This window comes from Aedes albopictus, chromosome 2 (assembly GCF_035046485.1).
Source record: "Aedes albopictus strain Foshan chromosome 2, AalbF5, whole genome shotgun sequence".
Lineage (NCBI taxonomy): Eukaryota > Metazoa > Arthropoda > Insecta > Diptera > Culicidae > Aedes > Aedes albopictus.
Window position 1 is genome coordinate 402,629,951 of NC_085137.1, and position 23,458 is coordinate 402,653,408.

General features: G+C 38.9%; 1 long non-coding RNA gene across 1 annotated transcript in view; it reads right to left on the reverse strand.

The window, feature by feature from the left end:
• Window positions 1–147: 147 nt before the first annotated feature.
• Window positions 148–23,458, reverse strand: part of LOC115270957 (uncharacterized) — a 120,119-nt gene continuing 96,808 nt past the window's right edge. The window contains exon 3 of the long non-coding RNA XR_003899667.2: window positions 148–10,912. This is a non-coding gene — a long non-coding RNA (uncharacterized LOC115270957). The remainder of the gene's footprint in view (window positions 10,913–23,458) is intronic.

Genomic DNA, 23,458 nt, shown 5'->3' on the forward strand with positions numbered 1-23,458 from the left:
GTGATGGTCGATTTTCTCGGCTGCGCACATATGACCCATTCGTTCCCAAAAGTTGAATAAAACCCCTAATACATTGCTTGTCACACTTTCCACAACCACCCCCCCCCTCCCCCCTATGAGCGTGACGTACTTAATGGATGCCCCCATATTAGCTTCCACAATTTTCCAAGACTCCGATTTAAAACATTTTCAAACGGCTAACAGTCACTTCAACTTTTTTCTAAAAATTCCACTGAACAATTTTGGACCACGTCCGCTTTGTATCACCGTTTCACTCGGAAAGACTCTTGATAAGATTTTTTTGTCCTTTGGATAATAGATTATTATACACAATCCAAAATCCGTTAAAATAACTCATCAGTCTGAAGAAATGAATCTAAGAAATTGAGTGAGTTCATAGCTGCTTTGAGATAGGAGATGGGTGGTTTCAATATCGACCACCGAGCGGCGCTATCGTCGTATAAAATATGGCATGAATATGTCTGCTTCGTTTAGGGTACGATTTAGATCCGACTTTTCATGGCGAAAAGATGATCAATCGAGATTATTAAAACGAGCAATTAATTGCAATATTGTAACCACGTTACAAAGCCAGTAACAGTATCATCAATGCAATGTATTTACTGTACGTATTAAGGACCACAGAACACAATTGCTTCTTCTTTGAAACGCAAAAAGCGCAGATTTTAAATCGTTATGCAACTTGCTAGGGGAATGATTAAAAAGGAAAAAAACATGTTCAGACTCAAACCATGGACACCAGGAGTATTGACCACTCGCCTTACATACTACACCAGCAGCTCTGTATGAGAATTGCTGCTCAACACACCATAAAAGCTACTGAAGTTACGTGTTACTTCATTGAACTTTGTTTGTCACAAGTTAGAGAACTGTCAAAATGAAAATACGCGCAAGTTTTGCGCAAAACATTTGGAACCTAATCTGAACAAACAAACTAAAGTAAGATGTTTCATGTGAGTTACATAGCACATTTTATGCAAGCTGACTGTATTGTCACTTGCGAGGAATATGTAAGCTCCGCCTACATTAATCGATGTGAAATACGAGGTAATTTGTGGTTCTTATGAAAAAAGCCGTAACTTTACGAAATTCGGAGTTCAAATGCAACTCAATCGACAAGATGGAAGTTGCGTGTGATTTTAGAGTAACTCATTTGGGCCAAAGCATAGAAAGACACATTTTGGATGATGTTGTGGGTGCTGCTTGGGAACATCTTGAAAACCGCTCGAAACCCCCTGAAGCGCTAAAAACCCTTAAAAGATCAGGTACGGGCCCTAGAACGACCCTGACGCCAATAAACGTTCTTCAAACCCTGAAATGCTCTCGAATGGCCTTAAAATTCCCTGAAACTTTTCTGAAAATCCCTTTAAATTGTTGGAAACGCCCTCAAATACGTTAAAACTGCCTGAAATCTTTTTGAAACCCCCTGATATGTTCCCTAAACCTCTTAAAACTTTCAGAAATGCTACTAAAACCCCTTGGAACGCCCTGGAATCTCACTGAAGCCTCCTAAAATTTTCACATTTCACTATCGCTTTGGAACTTCTAGCAAAACTTTTTCACTTGAAACATTAGTTAAATAAAAATAAAACTTCAAAGTAACATTTTTAACTTTTAAAGAAAAACTAGAAAGAATGAGCAATTTATTTTAATTCCACTACAGTGATTATCTTCGGACAGATAGGCCTATTTCGTCTGCGACTCACAAACTTTTTCAGCAGACGAAATAGGCCTTGATCTTCCCTGGAACCCCTTAGAAATTCATTAAAGACCTCTAAACCTCTTGAAACGCCCTTTAACACTTTAAAAGGCCTGAAACCTCTTTGAACTCCCGGGCCCTAACGCGCTCCTCAATCCTCTAACACGCTCAATAAACCTCTTCTAATGCACCTACAATGTTCTAAAACTTTCTGAAAAGTCACTGAAACCCGTTCAAACGCCCTGGATGGAGACTTGATACCTCCTAAAACCTCTTGGAACCCATTGTGACGCTTCTAAAACGCCTCTCAAACCTTTTGAACGCATAGAGACCCTCTGAAACGCTTCAAAAACTCCTTAAACCCTTTGCAGCCGGAGGGGTCAATAAAGCGAGCATAACAAACGTATTCGAGGCCAGCGAGGTTGCGGCAGCAGTGATGAAATTATCCGGCTCAAAACGGTTAACCCTAGTAAGATGTTAGGATCAATATGACCCAGACGGACACACGCTGAACGTGCACTAGACCATCGTGGTGCGATAAACCTCACATCCTAGGAGGGTTAAATCAGGGCTGGCGAAACTTTTTCGCATGTTTCAGACATTTTCAATCGGTACGTTCGCAAAACAAGTTTAACATGGAATATTTTGCGATCAAATGAAAGCTTATTGTTTCATCTAACTCATCCAAGTTGAAAAGTTAGAATTTGTTGACAATTTTTAGCTACCAATGCAGTTGAACCCAAAAAAAAAGACTGACCCGCGGGCCGGATGGGTTTTTTTGACTAAATTGCCACGGTAGCTAAGTGGATAAGTTAAATATGAGTTTCAATACATGCATCCATTAGTCTTCTTACACCAGGTTTCCATTTGATGCTAAAAGATCTAATATCTGACCATTTTTACAATCATACTGACCAAAAATGTATGAAACCAGCGATAAAGGTTGAGCAGCCTTGCCTTAAATGATAATCATCCTAGAACTCCCTAGAACAACCCAGAAACCCCCTGAAATGCTTCCTTAATCTCTTGAAATGCACCGGAAACCTCTTAAAACTGTCTGAAAAGTCATTTAACCCATTTAAACGCCCTGAAATCTCCCTTACAACTCCTAAAACCTACTTGAAACCCCATGCGATGCTTCTGAAACGCCTCTCGAATCTCTTGAAACGCCTGAAACCCCCTGGAACGCACCAAAACCCTTTAAATAGCCTCAAAAAGGTCCTAGAACGACCCTTATACACTGAAGTTTTTTTTTTCACGACGGTAATGGTCCCGCGTAAAAAAAACCGCGTTATTTTAAAAAACGTCGTAAAAAACCGCGTTATTTCAAAAACCATCGTAAAAGAAAACCGCGTTATTTCAAAAAAACGTCATAAAAACAGTCAAGTCATGGTGGATGTGGTCCTGAGTATTTTACGCGTGTTTTTGAAAATACGCGGATTTTTTTACGACGGTTTTTTGAAATAACGCTGTTTTTTTAGGACGGACCGCGTAAAAAAACCGCGAAAAAAAACGCGTAAAAAAAACTTCAGTGTATCCTAATACCCCTTCAAAAACCCTGAATTCTTCATGAGAACCCTGAAATGCTCCCGAAAGGGCTTAACATCCGCTAAAACTTCTGTAAACTTTCCTGAAACTCCTTTGAAATTCCTTCCTGAATTTGTCTGAAAAGAGCTCTAAAACGGGCTGGAAGTGTTCAATAGAAAATACTGGATTAGTACAATGCAGTGTTGCATTGCAAGAAATATAAATATATCTTTGAAAAATAAAGATTAACATATCTATGTTCCCTTTACAGGCTTGTACCAATTTGCTGGTACGCACTATGGGCCAGAAATCAAAATTTCGCGACAAAATTCAAAAAAGTGTTTTTTTTAGATCAATCAATTTTCATATATGTATGATTGTCTGGGCTATGTTAGAATGTATACCGACTGATTTTGTTTGATTTGTAACAAATTTGTATTGTTTTTTGTATGGAGAAACTTCTTATAAGCGAAAATTCTCGGTTTTAACCAATATTAAGAAAAATGTGATTTTTGTTGAAAAATGTGCCCAACAAATATAACACCTACATTTCCTAACAGTAAATTTAGTATATTTCGCATATTTGATGCTCAAATTGCGATGTCTTTAAGTTTAAATTAAAAGTTTACAATATTTATTCAAATTTTACGGTTCTTTATGGCTTGCAAAACAATACACATAGCAACAAAATACTATTATTCTGGAAGGTTTCGTTTCAGGTAAGACTGTGATTGTAGGCGTTTATCCATTATGTGTCCGACAAACTTCTTGCTTTTTTCTACACCGTGTATTCTTAATGGGTGCTGGGTACCCGGGTACCCTGTCGGCCACATAAGGGTTAAATCAATACCACATACTTACTTAAAGTGCAAAGTTTCGGTATATCAATTCGTGTGGTGAATTATGATTTTTAATAAGCTCAATTTATGTATATATGGATAAATTTTTGGTGAAAAAATCCGCTGCTTAGGTGTTTCAGATGTCCGGCATTTGGCCGAATGCCACTTGGCCGAATTATGTTCAAAATAATTCAGAGAACCCTTTTCACATTCTATATAGCTGCCAATTTGATCATCATTCATTTTTGCTTCTTCCTTCCTCCAAACATTGACTATTCTTTCTAGTTTTACAATTCAGGGATTAGTTGGCGTTGAAACTGTCAATATTTTATCAGAGTTTTTTTCTTCCTTTTAATCATAGGCGATTATTTTGAGTTATACTGACGTCGAGAACAGTGGCACAATCGTTTCTTCTTCAGCCAAACGGCATTCAGTCAAACGGCGTTCGGCCAAATGACAGTCGGCCAAATAACTCGGAGCCGGTATTTGAACAATGAATAAATTACGCTCGCTCTTCGTACATATGTACAAGTGGGATGAATATATTTGCGATAAATAGACATAGGGTGACGATGGGTATTATCGGCAGGTTTGTTCTCTTCGTCATGGGGGTTTTTTGTCGGCCAAATTTTCTGAAACTTTGTCGTACAACTATGCTTGGTTGGGAAGGATTTGAGGCCAACTCTGAGTTCAGCAGCTTTCAAGAAACCCCCCATGACGAAGAGAACAAAACTTCTGAAAATACACAATTTCCCCTATTTGATTTTCTTTGTAATATTTAAAATGCCGTGTCATCGATTGGCTCGGTAGCTAAGTCGGTAAAGCACTTATGCGGCATATAAGGGTCGCGAGTTCAAATCTCACTTGAGCTGTGGATTTGTTCCTTATTTCATGAAAAATGTATCCATCTGTACATATGTATGTTGAGTTAATTTAAAATTCTAATAGATCTCACGGATTGATATACCGCAACTTTGCACATTGAGTAAGCGTGTGGTCTTGATTTAAAAGCTTATAATCACATTTATTTCTGAAACAAAATCTTCCAGAATGGTAGTTGTTTGTTGCTATGTATATTGTTTCGCAAGCCATAAAGTCATTGCGTCGTAATGGCAAGAGTACATGATTATTGAAGCATAGCGCTAAATATTGTAAAATTAAAGATAGCACTTAAATCACTCTAACTTGGTTTCCCGCAAATTCCCGCAAAAAAGTCCGGAAGCATTCGAAAAAGAAGAGTCTAAACTAGCATCCTAGACCGGTTGCATATCGAATACGGTCGAATACTCCTACTTTTTGAACACATTGGCAAATGAATCGCAAAATTTGAATAAATATTGTAAAATTTATTTTTAAACTTAAAAGCATCGCAATTTGTGCACCAAATATGCAAAATATACTAAATTTACTTTTAGGAAATGTATGCGTTATACTTGTTGGGGACATTTTTCACTACAAATCACATTTTCCTAAATATTGGTTAAAATCGAGATTTTTCGCTTATAAGAAGATTCTCCATACAAAAAACGATACAATTTTGTTAAAAATCGAAAAAATCAGTCGGTATATAATCAAACATAGCCCAAACAATCATACAAATATGAAAATTGATTGATCTTAGAAAAAATACTTTTTTGGCTTTTGTCGCGAAATTTTGATTTCTGGCCCATAGTGGTACGTCGAGACGTACTACGAAAAACTTGAAATTTGGAAGAATTGTGAAAATAGGAGTGTTCATGGTGTGGGCTCGGAGTCAGTTCGGCTTTCTATTCCGCAGAATTGTTACCTGTACTGTGGCTTAGTTGGTTAAAACGCCGGTCTAGCGAATACGAAGTCGTGGATTCGAATCCCACCAGAACGCGATTTTTTCACAATTTATGTACTTATGTAAGCTGGTAACATTACTCGAGTAGGATTGAATTGAGTACAATTTGAACTCATATTCGTTTTTGTATATGCGAATATTTCCCAAAAAAAAAATTCAAGACAAATGCTAACAAAATTTGTCAAACATTTTATCTGAAAACATTATTTTATTTTCTAATGCAGAGCTCTAATGAAATTCATAAAAATAGGATGTGTTTGTTTCAAAATTCTTAATATTTTCAATAAAGACAACTCGAAAGACAACTGTGAAGGCATTTCTGGAAAGCTAAAATATTTCCCTGAGATACCTTTAAATTTGCTTGAAAATACACAATCGAGTAGAGTATCTAGATGGAGTTCTGACTGAAAGTTTCAATGGATTATTCGCGAATTTCTTAAAAAGTAGTTCACGGATTTCTTGAGAAACAAAAAAAAACAGGAGGCTATTTATTGGCAATAGCTCAACAATTGCTGAAGCCACCCTTGCTCAAGTTACTGACTGGGAATTTCTCTGAAATTTGGATTCTAAATTTGTTTAAAACAAGACTGAAGATTCTTTGCGAACTGGCGCATCACCTCTGCTAATGCTATATACTCTGTTTTTCATTTTCCTAATATCTCTCGCCATCTCAACAAGCCACAGCATTCTTTTAGAATAACAAAACAGATTGACATCCCGTTTACTTTAAGGTTAACGAAGTTACTTAAAAAAGCAAAAATCTGAAGATCTGACTGACGGTTTGCTTTACAGCATGGGTTTTTAAACTTTTTGAGTTTGCGACCCACTTTTAATTTTTATAGGATTTGGCGACCCACCAGCATTTGCATAAAAAATTCATAAAAAAATCTGCAAATTCGACCTGGTTTTTTTAAATAAATACAATTAATCATTGACTTAATCACTTTCATGAGTTCGTTACGTAGCACACAAACTTAAAAATATGTTTTTTTTTTATATTTACAGTGCTCTTTTCGTTCTTTGGAAAAATCTGAGCAAGATTAAAGTGCTCAAGTGTTCAGCTTCGGTAAACTCTAAGGGGTCTAAAGAATTTGAGATCAGTTTCCACATTTCTAATATATTTAACCAGTCTGACTCCAATGCAACGCTACAGAACAAGTCTTATGTATTCTCTTACACATTTTAGAAATAAACAAAAAAAAATACAATTTTTACAAAGTCTATGAAGATATAACGGCAATTTCATGCTTCTGCAGAATTTCAAAGTATCTAGAATTATAGTGTTGCTTGATGGTCAGATGAATCTCCTTGATATCTCTATTCTCATCCTTCATGCACACTTATTTTATTTGTTGAAACACTGTTAACTAGTATACACATTTTTTGTTGATTTGTTGATATTAACCAAAAAGGTATACAGTTATTTTATTTCTATTTTTGTGGAAATGACTTTTCAGCTGTCCTGATATCCGAAAAAAAAAATTAAAAATTGATATTCAGTAGAATTTTACCGAAGTACAGCTAACTGAAGGTCGTAAAGAAAGTAAGGTTTCTTGTCGAAGTTTGGCATTTTTTTTCCTTGTGCTGATTTTTGGTATTTCAATTGAGGGGCCCAGATGCAAAGTGGTGTAAGTGACCACTTCGTCGGTTTTGAGCTAAGCATATCAAAAAATTCTTCAGAATCCAAACTTTGAAGAGCTTTTTTAAGATTATTTCTACGATGATTGGAAAATTTACAAAAAACAGAGAAAGTTGGGTCGATTTCGAAATTCTATACATTTTGTATGGGATGAAAAATTGGTGAAAAACTTCAAAACTTATTTACTTGACTGTGGGTTTTTGTCACTTACACCCCTTTGCCTCTCAAGTTTCTTTGATATTTTGGGTGTTGAGCTTGACGTGTAAATCTAGGTACAAGAGTGTAAATCTAACTTAAAACACAAACTGCAAGCAAAAACTTGAACTTATTTTTTTCCAGAACACAAGTTAATTTTAAAATGTAACCCTGATCTTAAACATTTTGATTGAAAACTCATGGTTCCAGAACCGGTTTTAGAACGCAGATAATTCAATATTCAATGTATTCCAGACTAAGACCTATAATACAAAAGTTTGAACAGAATTAAGGAGAAACTGAATTCCTAGAAACTCTGGCGATTCTCCAAGGGAGTATTTTTATATTGGAATATGACTAGCAATCATTTGACATTCGTTAATTAAGACATTAATTGCAATATCTCGCAAGCCTTCGCGACCCATAGTTTGAGAAACGCTGTTTACAGTACTTTAATTTACGACAGCTATACTATTCGCAGGTTTCGACTTACTGCTTGAGACCATCTTCAGGGATCGTTTCGTCTATTGTCACAAACTATGTCTCCTGATTCAAACGTCGATGGCAAAAACAATTCCGTTGTAATGCTAGTAAAAGAAAACTTTTCAATATATCAAACAGCAACATTTTATCCATACAACGCGTTGCAACGGTTATGCGGTTCTGACAACAACAGTTTTACAATTTGACAGATTTTTTTTGCAAAACAACATTGTAGCGTTGATATTTCTGTTTGTGTAAATTACTAGCTACTTCCTTGAAGAAAACCACGTGAGTTTTCACAGCAGAAACGCAAACATTTCTCGAAGAATTGAATTTCCTCCAATCCTATTTTGCACCCCGAAACGAAAGCATAATAAATATCCATGCAATAAATCTCCCATCCCTTACACAAATGTACCTAATAACTCAAATTTCTTTTGAACACCTTTCCTATCAAAGTGTCGGATCGCCTCAGCCTACATCCCATTTAGCGAATCTAATTCACAACGATGAAACCTACAACCGACCTACAATGCAATGCAATTCTTCACTTTTCTCTTTGGAAACACCACCCAGCAGAACGCTGTGCAGAAACAGTGCTAATTTCCTTTTTCGCATCCAATTTAGCACGCACCAAATACCATACCAACTCCTGGCAAGGTACCACCTTTCCTTCCCGAAAAGCATTGCATTGGTAGGTACAGACATCTGCCGTAGCCAGAGCGAGTGAAGATCACAATCGTCGGAATGAAAGTAATGGGAGGATTCGGGGGGAAATGCTCCGAACGGTTTCAAGAAAGTGTCATACCAAACGTTTTCTTGCAGTTTTGGGAACGAAAACACATAAAGCTATACTTGTTCATCGTTGAAGATAAGCATTGGGTAATGTTAGTAAAATATACTAATGAATATATAATGAAATAGTAATATATTTATGTTTTATTATTCGACGTTTTATTATTTATTATTCGACGTTTGACAAGATTTTAAAAATTGAAATCTACTCCGTAAAATCCTAATATTTAGAAAGTATCTGTTAATGGTTCAAATTTGAATGTGAAAACGTTCGGCCAACCACGGACCAGGGTTCGGAAATGTCATAAAAATGTTATTTGATTATTTGACAATATCAACGCCCTTTTTAAGAAATACTTGCGGACGACATACCTAATTATTTTCCATAACTAACCAGCATTATTCCAGGTTTGTGCTCATGGACGGAAGTTTGCACAGGAGGAACTGAAAAATGTCATGACATTTTTTCATGACATTTTCGTGACTTTATCCAACCCTGCCAACTACTGTGCAATAATGTTTTTTTTTTTTTCAAAATTTTTCCCTGAGCTAGCACATTTTTTTATATTTTCAATCGTTTTAAAAATTGAGTCTGTAGATAGTTTGTATTTTTTTTTAATGCGAGATGGTAAATTAATTTCAAGACAAATTGCCAGCCATTAAATGGCGCCTTTTACGCCGATCGAACCCGAATGCACAGCACCACTAATGCTCGAGGAAAAATTCTGACTAGCTGCATTTGCACATTGCCTTCGCCAGTTCGCTGGCTGCATCTGCATCAGGACGAAGAAATCAGTGAGCCCACGGGGAAGAAAAATCGATCCATCGACCATCATCATCATCCTCGTTTGTCGTCCTCGATCGTCCTCATCATGCGTGTCTTTTGTTGGTTTATCCAATGCCTTCGTTTTCGGGTGGGCCTGCGAATTGTTCGCTTGCAAAAAAAAAATCCGGGAATCAAATGTGCACCTTTTGTGTGCCCGCCCGAGAGTCTGAAAAGGGCGCGGAAGAAAGCTGCAGCCAGGACCGTCACCGGTTCCCTGGCCAAGAAAAGGAACGTTTTGCAGATCGTTCATTAATTCAGGTATTGTTGGGTCGTCGGTTACCCCGGAAAGGCATGTGTTGAAGATTCATCTTCTTTTTTTTTGTAAAGGTGTGCATCTAACCGAGGGATGCGCTATCAATCAACTGCAGTAGGACATTGTAGGATGACCATTTGTTTGTTCTAGCAAGCGATCGGTACACGTGGTGGTGGTAGAATTTATTTCCTTCTGGGCTCTCTTTTATCTTAAGTTAAACTGATCCTTAAGGCGAAGGTATATTGCATTCAGAAATCATGTGTGTTTTGTTGAAAAAAAAAAATTGAGTACATATCAAGATATGCAACATAGTTCTAATTTATGCTTTTAGTAAAAATGAAATGACACCCTTACGTGTCATGTCTCGAGCATGTATGCTTGTCAACAACACAACCAGCTAGTAAAGATGTACGTGTTGTCGCAATTGACAATTGAAATGCAAATGCTTCCTCATTATCGTAAACAATTTCGTGTAAACATGCCACAGTGAATCTTCTAAACAATTAACCATGTTAGTTCACATGAAAAGGCATGTTAGCCAAATATACATCACGGATAATGTGATCGACAATGCCTTCTAATCTTTACAGAGGCAAAGTGGTCATGCTGATATATTTGGATGGATTTCTTCTGCATAAGGTAACTTCTGGATAAAGCTAGTATAAATCTCATCTGTTACTAGTGTCTATTATTCCATCACCTCTGTAGGTACAAAAATACCTTCTGGTACTTTAAATCTTCACCTACTATTCTGATTCAGGAACAAGATCCAACAACTCCTCTAATCGCTAACAGTTAGCTTGCCATTACCTGAAAAGAGAATAAAAGACACAAAATTAATAAACGTCATACTTTTCGCCAAGTTATTCAAATAAACGCCCCTTTCGCCAAATTGACTGTTGTCACCCGAAGTATGTTAACAACGATCTTGATAACCGCCACCATCACCACCACCACTCAAATCCAAGATCCATAATTGAAAACTGACATCCACGTCCCTCGCGAGCCCCACCCGCCAAATGACAGTTTTATTCGTTTAATTCTATCGTTCGTCCATTCCGCCAAAACAGTCAAAAAACAAACAATAATCATTTTAATTAAAACTGCCGATACCGATCATTGAGCCAAGGAATGAAGCAAGAAAAAACCGGCGGACGGACTCGGACTGTCCTGTCCTCGCTTCTTGGCTCGTCCTGGTGCACACACCAGTTACATAAAACAAAGTAACCGAAGGGATGAACCCGTTCCAAAGTGAAACCAGGATCAGTTTAGAGAGAGAAGCTTGTTGGATCGGGCTGGCCCAGCCGACAGCCAGTTAACCAGCTCACCCCAATCTTATCTGTTTTGGTTGGATGTCGGCGGAAAGTGGCATGCGAGGGTAGGGAAAGCACCACCGACGACACAGGGCAAACCCTTTTGGATTAATTCACCTGAAGTCCCACCTGAACTTCGTTTGAATTTCATTTAGGACAGGAGCTTCATTCAGAGTTTCCCGAAAATTTTTCCTAGAGTTGTTAGGATTTCTTTAGGAGTTCTTTGGAAATTCCTCCAGGAAATTATCGGGAGCTCTTGCAGGAGTTTCTCGGGAATTCTTCCTGGAGTCCCTCGGGAATTCCTCCAGAAGTTCTTTGCGAATTCCTCCAAGAATTCCCCTTGAATTTCTCGGGAAAATTTCAGAAAAATCCTGAAGGAATTTTCAGGAAACTCCTGGAGGAATTCCCGAAGAAATTCTGGAGACATTTCTGAGGAACTCCTGTAGGAATTCCCGAAGATCTCGTGGAAGAATTCCCGAGGACCTCCAGGAAGAATTCCCGAAGAACTTCTGGAGAAATTTCTGAGGAACTCCTGTAGGAATTCCCGAAGATCTCTTGGAAGAATTCCCGAGGATCTCTAGGAGAAATTCCTGAGGAATAACCAAGGAACTTCCAAGAATTCCCCGTGAAATTCTCGGGAAATTTTCAGGAAATTCCTGAAGGAATTTTCAGGAAACTCCTGGAGGAATTCCCGAAGAACTTCTGGAGACATTTCTGAGGAACTCTTGTAGGAATTCCCGAAGATCTCGTGGAAGAATTCCCGGGGATCTCCAGGAGGAATTCCTGAGGAAGGCACTTATGGAGGCATACCCAAGAAACTCTTGAAAGAATTCTCGGAAAACTGTTGAAAGAATTCTTGGGTAACTCCTGGAGGAATCCCCGAGGAGTAAATCCTGAGGATCTCCAGGAGGAATTCCCGAGGATCCTGGAGGATGTTTCAAGAAATTCCTGAAGAAATTCCCGAGGAACTTCTAGAGAAGTGTTGGAAGAACTTCTGGCGGAATCCCCGAAGAAATTCGAGAGGAAAACCTTGGAAAAAATCCCGAAAAGTCCTAGAGAGAAGCATGCATTATTGCTGGAGGACTTCTTGGTGAACGCCTGATGTAAATTTCGTGGAAATCCTGGAAGGAATTTTCGAATAATTTATGTAGTCATTCCCAGAGAAATCATGGACAAATTCCCATGGAAATCCTGGAGGGATTCTACCACAAAGAAGTTCTTTGCGAATTCCTTCAGAAGTTCTTCGAGAATTCCCCGTGAATTTCTCGGGAAAATTTCAGAAAATTCCTGAAGGAATTTTCAGGAAACTCCTGGAGGAATTCCTGAAGAACTTCTGGAGACATTTCTGAGGAAATCCTGTAGGAATTCCCGAAGATCTCGTGGAAGAATTTCTGAGGATCTCCAGGAGGAATTCCAGAGGAATAACCAAGGAACTTCCAAGAATTCCCCGTGAATTTCTCGGGAAAATTTCAGAAAATTACTGAAGGAATTTTCAGGAAACTCCTGGAGGAATTCCCGAAGAACTTCTGGAGACATTTCTGAGGAACTTCTGTGGGAATTCCCGAAGATCTCGTGGGAGAATTCCCGAGAATCTCCAGAAGGAATTCCTGAAGAATTACCAAGGAACTTCTGGAGGCACACCCGAGAAACTCTTGAAAGAATTCTCGGAAAACTGTTTGAAGAATTCTTAGGTAACTCCTGGAGGAATACCCGAGGAGCTACTAAAGGAACTCCCTAGGATTTCCCGAGGATCTCCAGGAGGAATTCCCGAGGATCTTCTGGAGGTATCCTGGACGATTTTTCAAGGAATTCCTGAAGAAATTCCCGAGGAACTTCTAGAGAAATGTTGGAAGAACTTCTGGCGGAATCCCCGAAGAAATTCGAGAGGAAAACCATGGAAAAAATCCTAAGAAACTGCTTGAGAGAAGCATGTATAATTGCTGAAGGACTCCTTGGTGAACGCCTGAAGTAAATTTCGTGGAAATCCTGGAGGGAATTTTCGAATAATTCATGTAATATAAGATTCTCCAGGTATTGTTTTAGAACTTCCTGCAGGATTTTTGCAGAAATTCCTCCACGGAATTATCTGTGTATGGAGTCATACACTAATACTACTTAAAGTAAGAGGGAGTAAGTTGTGTAATGGAAGAATATAATGGATAGATGCGCAAGTGAGCAATAAGAAAAATTGAACAGAAATTGAAAGTAACAGAGGGCCATTGTTTAATACAATCACAACTTTTTAAGTTTTTTTTCAGACACTGCTCTTTTCAGAATTCCTTCCAAAGTTCCTTCTACTTCCTAATTATCCTCCAAAAGTTCATCCAGTAGTTGTTCCGGGAATTGCTTAAGAAGTTCCTTCAGGAGTTCCTCCAGGAGTTCCTCCAGGATTCCCAGAATTTTTTTCGAAGTACACACAAAAGTTTTTTACGCGGTTTTTGTACGCAGTGCGCGTTATTTTTTTAAATGTCGTAAAAACCGCGTTATTTAAAAAAACGCGTAAAACAAGTCATGTCACGGTAGATGTGAAAAGGTTTAAGAGGTTTCAGGGTGTTCCGGGATGTCTCAGGGGCGGATTCTTGGGATCTTTCAAGGGCGTTTCAAAGGGTTACATGGCGTCTCAGACAGGGTTCAGAGGCGATTTAGGGGATTTAAGGGCGCTTCAGGGATGTTTCAGAAACATTTCAGAAGATTCCAGGGGGTTCCAGGGGGCTCAGGATGTTTCCGGGGCGGGTTCAAGGGGATTTCGGAGGCGTTTCAGGAAGTTTCAGAGAATTTTCAACGGGTTACCAAGTCGTTACATAGGCGTTTCCGGGGTTTTCGGAAGGTTTCAGGTGCGTTACATGGAGTTCAAGGGGGCTTTAGGGGGACTTTCGAGGCATATCAAGAAGCTTCAACGGCATTTTCGGGGATAACTACGGGTGTCAGGTACGTTACAAAGGGTCCGACGATATTTCAAGGAGTTCTTGACAGTTTCCAGCTGATTTCAGAAGCATTACTGAGGGCTTCAGGAGCATTTGCGGGAGTTCCGGAGCGTCTCAGTTGCGTTACCCTCGGGAACCCACAGTAGCTATTCGAAACAATTGAAATGCCTGAGTAACGCCTCTGTAATCAGGCTTATTCTGCGCGGCGTGTGAGGTGAGACGGACAGTTTCGTCTCACGTGACGTGAGACGACTAATGCAAATCAAATGGGATCGAGTCGACTTTTGTCACCTCATTCGACTCATCTCACCTCACACGCCGCGCAGAATAAGTCTGAATGTCTCGAAAACCCGCCGAAAATCCTCTGAAGCTTTTTGAAATGTCTCTGACATCCCCCTAAAACCCTAACATCTTGTGGGAATTCTTCTCGGAGTTTCTTCAGAAATTCTTTATGAAGTTCGTCGATAAATTCCTTCTGATTGGAGATTTTTTTCCGAATTTGCTACCGCAGACTCTCTGGAAACACATTTCAAAGTTCCTCCGGGAATCCGTTCAGGAGTTCTTTTCGCAATAATTCTTCAGATAGTTTCTCCCAGAGATTCTTAGGATTTTTTTTGGAGTTTTATCGGGAATTTATTTCAAATAATATATTGACATCCTTATGAGGTTCCTAAAAAATTCCTTCCGGAGATTTTTTTTCTTCAAGAGTTAATTTTGAAATCATTTCCGGTGATCCTCAGAGAAATTTTAAAAATTCCTTCAGAAGTTTCTTTTTTGAGAATTCCTTCTCGAGTTTTTTTACAAACTTTTCGGAGTTTCAATGGGAATTTCTTCCAGAATGACTACATTTTTGTTCCGGCGTTCTATCGGAAGTTCTCTATTCCTCTTTTCTCGAAGATTTCTTCCAGGAATTCTTTCTGAAGTTCAACAGCTAATATTTTCCGACGAAAATATCTGGGAAATCATACATGTGCTGCTCATGGAGTTTTTCCCCATATTTTACAAGAATTCCTTCCGAAGTTTATTCAGGAAGGATTCTTCTTCCGTATTCACTTTGGATAGTTCCCCCGCGAATCATTTTAAAAGTTTCTCTAGGAATGCTATTTAAGCTCCACCGGACATTTCCTGTAAGACTCATATGAAAATTTCACTCGCAGTTAATCCAGGAATTTCTCCAGAGTTCCTCCGAAGAAAACTTGAAGATGCACTTTCCAGTATTAGTTCTTTTGTGATTATTTTCTGGGTTTATCAGAGAATTCCCCAAGAAGATCCTTTGGGAATTTATTGTTTAGTTCCATCCGCAGATCCTCTGAAAATTTCACTTCACTTCCTCCGGGTATCATGTCTTTCGGAGTTCTATCAAAACGAACGGCTATCCGGAGTTGCATTGGGAATTCCTTTCGGAGTTTCTTTGAATAACCTTCTGAAATTCCTACGAATATTCCTTCCGTTGTTTTCGTTTTTTTTTTCCTAAGTTCATCCGGAAAATTCTTTGAAGTTCATAGAGAAGTTCTTTCCAAAGAACTTTCGAAATTACCTCCCGGAGCCGCTCTGGGAATTCGTCTTCAAGGATTCTTTTCTCTGGAAATTCCAACCGGTGATCGCGATGAAATTCCTTCCGGAATTTCTCCTGGAAATGAACGGTGTTTTCAGAACGTCTTTCATGAATTCCATCAGCCATTTCTTCTTAGGTTCTTCCGGAAATTCGTTCCAAAATTCCTGCAGTAATTGCTTCAGAAGATCGCCCGGAAAACGCTTTAGATGAAGTACCATCGTAATGTACCAGGTACACTTCTGACAATCCTTCAGCTATTCTATGGGAATCCCTTGCGGTAATCCTTGAAAATTCCTTACGAAGTTCCTTCCCACTTTTTCTAACAAACTTCTTTCGGGTTTTCTGTTTTGTAGTTGTCCTGGGAATTCTTCCAGAGTTCTTTCGCTAACTGTTTTCAGATATCCTCTGGTAATTCCACAGGGCGAACCCTTTGGAATTTCCTCCGAAGTTTTGTGTAAATTTCTTCCACAGTTTTTTACTGCATGTTTTTCGGAGTTCCTCCGGAAATTCCTTCCAGTTAATCTCACAGAATGTCGGAATTTCAAATATTTCTTATTTTTCCCAACCGAAGTTCTCCATGAATTTCTTTGAGTTTCTTTAAGAATTCCTGCTGGAGTTCACCAGACAGTTCCTTTCTTTTCAGAGTGCTTTCAGGAGTTCCTTTCAGTGTTCCTATGCTTTTCTGGGTTCTTCCACAAACCCCTTATGAAGTTTATGCAAGAATTCGAAAGTATCTATAAGAATCAATTCCGAAGTTCCTCCACGAGATTTTTTCGAAATTCTTCCAGGAATTCCTTCCGGGATTGCACCCTGTAAGGATATTTCGGAAACTACTTACAGAGTTCATCCGGGAGTTCCTACTGGAGTTCGAATCCTCCGAAACTTCCTTCCGAAGTTTCTCCGGAAATTGTTTTCGGTAGTTTAGCCGGGAATTCACCTCGAAGAAATTTCCATAAGAAACCCTTCAGGAGTTCCTTTTTTTTTCTTGAGTATCTCAGAGAAATATTTGCACTGTTTCTGCGGAAATTCCCCTGTAGTTCTTTCCGGGTTTATCCCGAAATTTTTTGTAAAAGGGATCATTAAAACAAATTTCAGGTGGAATTGTTGAAGATGACAAACTGCTGGAAATTTCTACTCCATTTATTCAAGAATTGTTGTATTTACACTAGGTATTATTATATACTATTTAGGGTTGATTGCATTTTAAAATGTGCTACTATAGTACTGGCTTTCAAATAACTTTAACAATGATGATGCCGACTGCATCCAAATGCAGTTCAGTTTAGGACTACGAAAGAAATTATATACATAATTCGCGATAGTGGAAGTCGTTGAATTTTCTGCATTCCCACAAGACTAAGAAATAGAATGGGGCAAAAAGATGACTTGGAGAAGCTGCTTTGCTGTACGACAAACATTGACAGCTCTGAGACGGACAATTCAAAGTTCCTTTCAAAAGCAAACGATTTGTAAACATCAACTATTACACCAATACTCTTCCAGGCCGAACGGTAAACCAAATTCGGAGCACCTGTCCTTTGAATACACTTTTTTTCTATATTATTCACATAACCACCGACAAAGTCCCATCCAAACCAGCCCCGAATGAGAGCAAGGTGCATTCGGCCCTCGCTCGGAAAGGATAACACTGAATCGATTGCGCGAGCGACCGCCGGGGCACGAGCCAAGATAATTTATTTCATGATTAAAATTTCCTGCTCTCCTCACCCCCAGCTCTTCTGCCCACCTTGTGATCGCGACGATTTCGGAAATTTGCCAACATGATGCCAGCCGGTCAGCAGCAGCAGCAGCAGCAATAACAAGCAAGCCGAAAGGGACCACGATGCACAGTGATGCGGCTCCATACAAAAGGTGGCGAAAAGTCTTAACATGAATTATATACCTTCACAGCTTATGAAACTTTGTTATTTATTAGAATTAGTTACCAAGAAGACATTTTGACATCCCATGAGTCACATTGGCCACTTTTAGGACTATTCCGGAATCCTGGTTCCCCCGGGGAAGAGGACAATATTTTGATGTTTTTAAAACCCATCTTGCGACACACCATTTTTCATGATTTTGCAAACACGTTCCAGTAGAAGTCATTTCCGGACTTTTGGGTGAGATTGACCACTTTTAGAACCGTTCCGGAATCCTGGTTCCCTCGGGGAAGAGGATAATTTTCGGATATTTTTGAACCCCATCTTGCGACACATTATTTTTCATGATTTAAAAAAATAGGTCCAGTAGAAGTAATTTCCGAACTTTTGGGCGAGATTGGCCTTTTTCAGGACCGTTCCGGAATCCTGGTTTCCTTGGGGAAGAGGACAATATTTTGATGTTTTTAAAATTCAACTTGCGACACACCATTTTTCATGATTTTGCAAACACGATTCAGTAGAAGTCATTTCCGGTATAAGTTCTTCAAAACACTTATACCAGGTAAATACCAACTATTATAATAAGCCCAGATTAGAGGTTCGATTCCGATCAGAAAAAAATGTCGACTTCCTGGGTATAGTGTGGTATTATGTTTATTATGCAATATACAAATACAATACAATGGAAAGCAAAAGAAACCCTGCTTTTAATAATTATTTAAGTGTTAAAAGAACTCTTTGTTGAAGAGATGCAGGTCAAGTTGCAGTGAGAACATAAAACAGGAAAAAAAACATGGTCGCACCGGCATTGTTTCTCTTCTTTATGTTGTCAATTCAACATTCGTCCTTCTGTCCTTTCAACCTTTTGAACTACTTTTTTTTTGCTTCGACCTTTTGTTCATTCGAACTTTTGTTCATTCGACCTTTTGTTCATTCGACCTTTTGTTCATTCGACCTTTTGCCCATTAGACCTTTAGTCCATTCGTCCTTCTGTCCTATCGACCTTTTATCCTAGTTATTTCATTTATTTCGACTTTTCGACCTTTTGACCTTCGACTTTCGACCTTTTGATCTTTGACCTTTTGTCCTACAACCCACTGAGAGCACATTTTACTAAATTGTTTTTATTCATTCAACCTTTTGTCCATTCGGCCTTTTGTCCATTCATCCATTTGTCAATTTGTCCATTCGACCTTTTGTTCATTCGACCTTCTGCCCATTCGACTTTTTGTCCATAGACCTTCGACCTTTTGTCTTTAGACGTTCTGTACTTCGATCTTTTCTCCTAAAGCCCATCCGTTCAGGCACAACCCGAAGAACATTCATAAAACATCACACGAAAGAGCTGTTACACTCCATGTTTTGACGTTACTACATACATGTCTCTTGCCACAAGTTCCCCGGGGCACCACGAAATGTCCGAAAATTATCTAGCATAGCTTCCGCTATCGATGATCTGTCCAAGTTTCAGCCAGCAGAATACACTATGGGATCAAAACATATTTTTTAACTTTACTTAAAACCAGGTTTCTTATAGAACCTAAATGGTTGAAGATACGGTAAGTGTTATGGTCAACATGATATGCTTTGTAGTCGATTCCCAGTGATCATTGTACCACAAAAAAAAATTTCACTTCAACATCGAGTTCTTAACAAAATTTTCAATCGAATGATATATAAAATGGTGTTGCTTGGTTAAAATGTCACTCTGTAAGGGTTTGATTTTCCGCGTTTATATATGACCCTAGTGTATTATTTGTAAGTTTTTTGTTCAGCTCGTACGGTTTATATTTTACCGAAAATGTTGATGCCATTTTATGTTACCCCAGAATAATAAGTCTCCGTACATAAATAATTAAGATATGTCTGTTTTATATTCGAATTTGGGTCATATTGACCCTAGTATACTAATACAGTAATGTTCCGATTTTATCACGCCCTCCGCATGTCAGTCCTTTAGTTTTCATCAAATTACTGTTACATTGAAGAACAAGTGTTTCCTCTCTTTTTCAAGATGAATGTTGAAGGCGTGTTTTGCAACGTTTAAAATATTGAAAATGCGTATAGATTTTGTAGTATATTTAAAAGCATTTTTGCAAAGGGGCGTGATAAAATCGGAACAATACTGTAGAGTTAACGACTGAACGCTGCCTTCATCCGAACTGCATGTACGGCTCCGTCAAACTCTAGGACGTTTGAGCTTGGACGGCTAAAGTGAATAACACAAAAATGCAATGAAATCGTTTTAGCATCGCCAATCTCAGCTACAAATAAAAAAAAAAACACATTTTAACAGATGCTTTTACCCTGACTACAATGATATGCATACCAAGTTCAGGCACGGACGGTATTATTTTGTACTATTATTGTATCATACTCTATGTTCAAGGGACTAAAAACATATGTTGCGCAAGTTTGCGCAAGATGACCCATTGATTTTCTGAAAGACGACATGAAATTCTTCAAAATAAGCATAGCGTGAAATGTGTCCAACTGCGTCCTCATATTTGAAAACTCAGTTGAATTTTTTTTCGTTTCCCCATACATTTTACAAAGAAACTAAAAATGCAACACTTTTCAACACATACTTTGTAATGCTGTAAAAAAATCAATTTCGGTCCAATCTTTTTGAAACTTTGGTAATAAGCTCTCGAAATATATAGAAATAGTACAAACATAACACAGGACCCATATCTGAAAGTTGATTTTTTGATTTTTCGCCGCCCTCGCATCACTGTGCGATGTGGAGACGTGCGACGTCGCGTGCCATCGATTCTGGCCTCTCAGTTGCAGCGGCAAACCGTTGACCCCGAGCACATGGAGTTTTGTTTGGACCTCAGCCGGTCGGTTTGGTCGAGTGCACCGAGTAGGAAGAAATAACTAAAGAATGTCAAATTTGGGTAATCCCTGACTGATATTCAAGGATGATGCACAGCAAAAACAAAGTGGATAAAGTGGAACTTTCGGCGAGAATTGAACCCGTGATCTAGCCCGTGATCTACATATGAAGTGCTACGCTTGATCTCTGTCACCCAACAGACTATGGTGAAATAACAGCGATCTACTAAAAAAAGGGGAATATTGGTTACACTTCTTCTTTTGTGTGGATCTACGTTCCCACTGGAACTTTGCCTGCTTCTCTCCAACTTAGTGTTCTTTGAGCTCTTCCACAGTTATTAATTGGAGGGCTTTCTTTGCCAGCCATTGCATGAAATAGTATATTGTGAGCAGGCTTGTAAACATTCGACACTTTTCATTACCTTCGTTTCGTTACCGCGGTAGGGTGTCAGCTTGCTTTGTTTCATTCGAGCGCGACCGCTACCTCTTACACACAACACGAGCGGCAGAACGAATATCAATAAACAAAAAAGTGGATCAAATCAACGTCGTCTGACACGATGACATTTGTCTAATTCCAGCTTTTCGCAAGATTTCAGCCAATTTTGATTAAGATTGATATAATATTAGTTTATTCGTGTGTGATAAATCGATTACGATACATACATTTATCCAAAGAAGCTCTCTTTATGGCAAAGACAGAAATAACAAAAACCGAACCATCTCCCGAAGACGCAATCGTGCTCAAGCGCATTCAATCGACATTTTTGTTCCGGACAGTAGTTTGATCGCTTGTGTTGCGAATGTTGGAGACAAAGGCAGCCGAATATCGACGAAAAGGTGTCAAAGACTGTGATCGCTAACAAGACTGATTGTGAGACAAGCACAATGATACACTATGCCCAGGGAGTCTAGAAAATTTTCCCGCCGGAACGGGAATCGAACCCGCCGTCTCCAGATTGGCGATCCATAGCCTTAACCACTAAGCTAACTGGAGACCCCAAACTGGTCACACCCAAAATTTTGTTACGATTTAGCAATCAGTTATTCTTTCCTTCTCGGGGTATATCTTTCGATTTCCCTTCTTCTCCGGATCTGCAGCACATCAAAGATTTTTTTGGGGCTATAAACCGAACTTCACAGCTTATACAGCTGACCCCGACACAATGCAAGTGAGTAAAATTTTATACCCGGCACTTTTGACTGACTGGCTAGTGGGCCATGTGCCGTCACAATTCGTCCCGCAAGGAATTGAGACTTCACCTTCCGCCGCCTCCCATCTAGGATCTCGGATCGGAATACGAGTCCATAAATGGGTAATTTCTGCTTTCGGAGAACAACCGCGGGATTATAATTTTATATTGGGGCGTGCAAAGCGTCAGACGCAAATCGCATAATAGTCGCGTCGCTTTTCGTAGTGTTTTCCTGTTTTATTTCGATTTTTTTTTTTTAGGCAAGCTGTAAAATGCACCCATAGAAAACGAAATATGTACCATTGACAAAATATTCGGTTGGAAGAAAATTAAAGCTGTTACCATCTTCTTCTTCTTCTTATTCATGGCTCTACGTCCTCACTGGGACTTGACCTGCCTCGCTTCAAATTAGTGTTCTTTGAGCACTTCCACAGTTATTAATTGAAGGGCTTTCTTTGCCTGCCAATGCATGAATTTGTATATTGTGATTCAAGTACAATGATACACTATGCCCAGGGAAATCGAGAAAAGCTCCCGACCGGAACGGGAATCGAACCCGCCGTCTCCGGATTGGCGAACCATAGCCTTAACCACTAGGTCAACTGGGGACCCCTACAACTTACCTACTTCTTGCTGCTCGTGAAAAGTTTAATTGTTAACCTGATGATGGGTCAATGGAGGAACTAACGGTGTTAAAAATCCTGCCAACAGTGTTAACCCTTATGTACCCAGCGCTCATTTAAAAAGCACGGTGTAGAAAAAAGCAAAAAGTTTGTCGGACACATAACGGTTAACGGTACACTTGACGTTCCTTTCATCTGCCGGGTTCGTGATTTAACAACTTTTTTTACGGGTAGTTGGTACCGCAAATTGAACATTAACATCTTCTGATCCTGGATATGATCTGAAATTTAAGAATGAATCTGAACTATAGGAACATGAGGAAGGTTGCCAGTTTTCAGTTATTTCCGGCAAACCGACGGTTCCAATATGATTGTGCAAATTGGACGAAGGACGCGGATCAATCGAAGAGATAAACTCTAGCCAAAAATACTTATATAAAGTTTTCTCCAAAGATTTCCATCAGGATTTCTTTCTGGATATTCCTCCGGTGTTTCTTCAGGAGTTCCTTTTGGGATTTCTGCAGGATATTATTAATATTTCTCATGTAGTTCTTCTTGCTAATATTTTTTCACGATGTTTTTCCAAGCTTATCCTAGTATAGATATACCTTCTTAAGGGCAAACGCTTCAACAGTGCATCAGAACTTCAAACGCGCAAATCTCAAGAAACAAGCTTCTAAAAACAGTACATTTTGTATGTTTCTCGTGCTAACTTGTTATGAACTTGAAATAAGAAGATCACGTGCGCGGGTTTTGTTTGAGAAGAGCTTTGTGCGCTTAAAATCATAAGAAGGTGCCAAAGTCAGACATTTTGAGATTCTAACAAATCTGCCCTTAAGAGATAATCAATGCATTCCAGACTTTATCACAAGATTTGTCCGTATTTTTTGGGATTCCGGAATTAAACTTTGAGAATCTTTCGGGATTGAACTGATTCTCACCAGGTTCTCACCAGGATTTCTTGCCAAGGCGTTTACAATTCTGGATTTGCCCAGGAGTTTTTTTTTCTAGACTATACCCAAAGGTT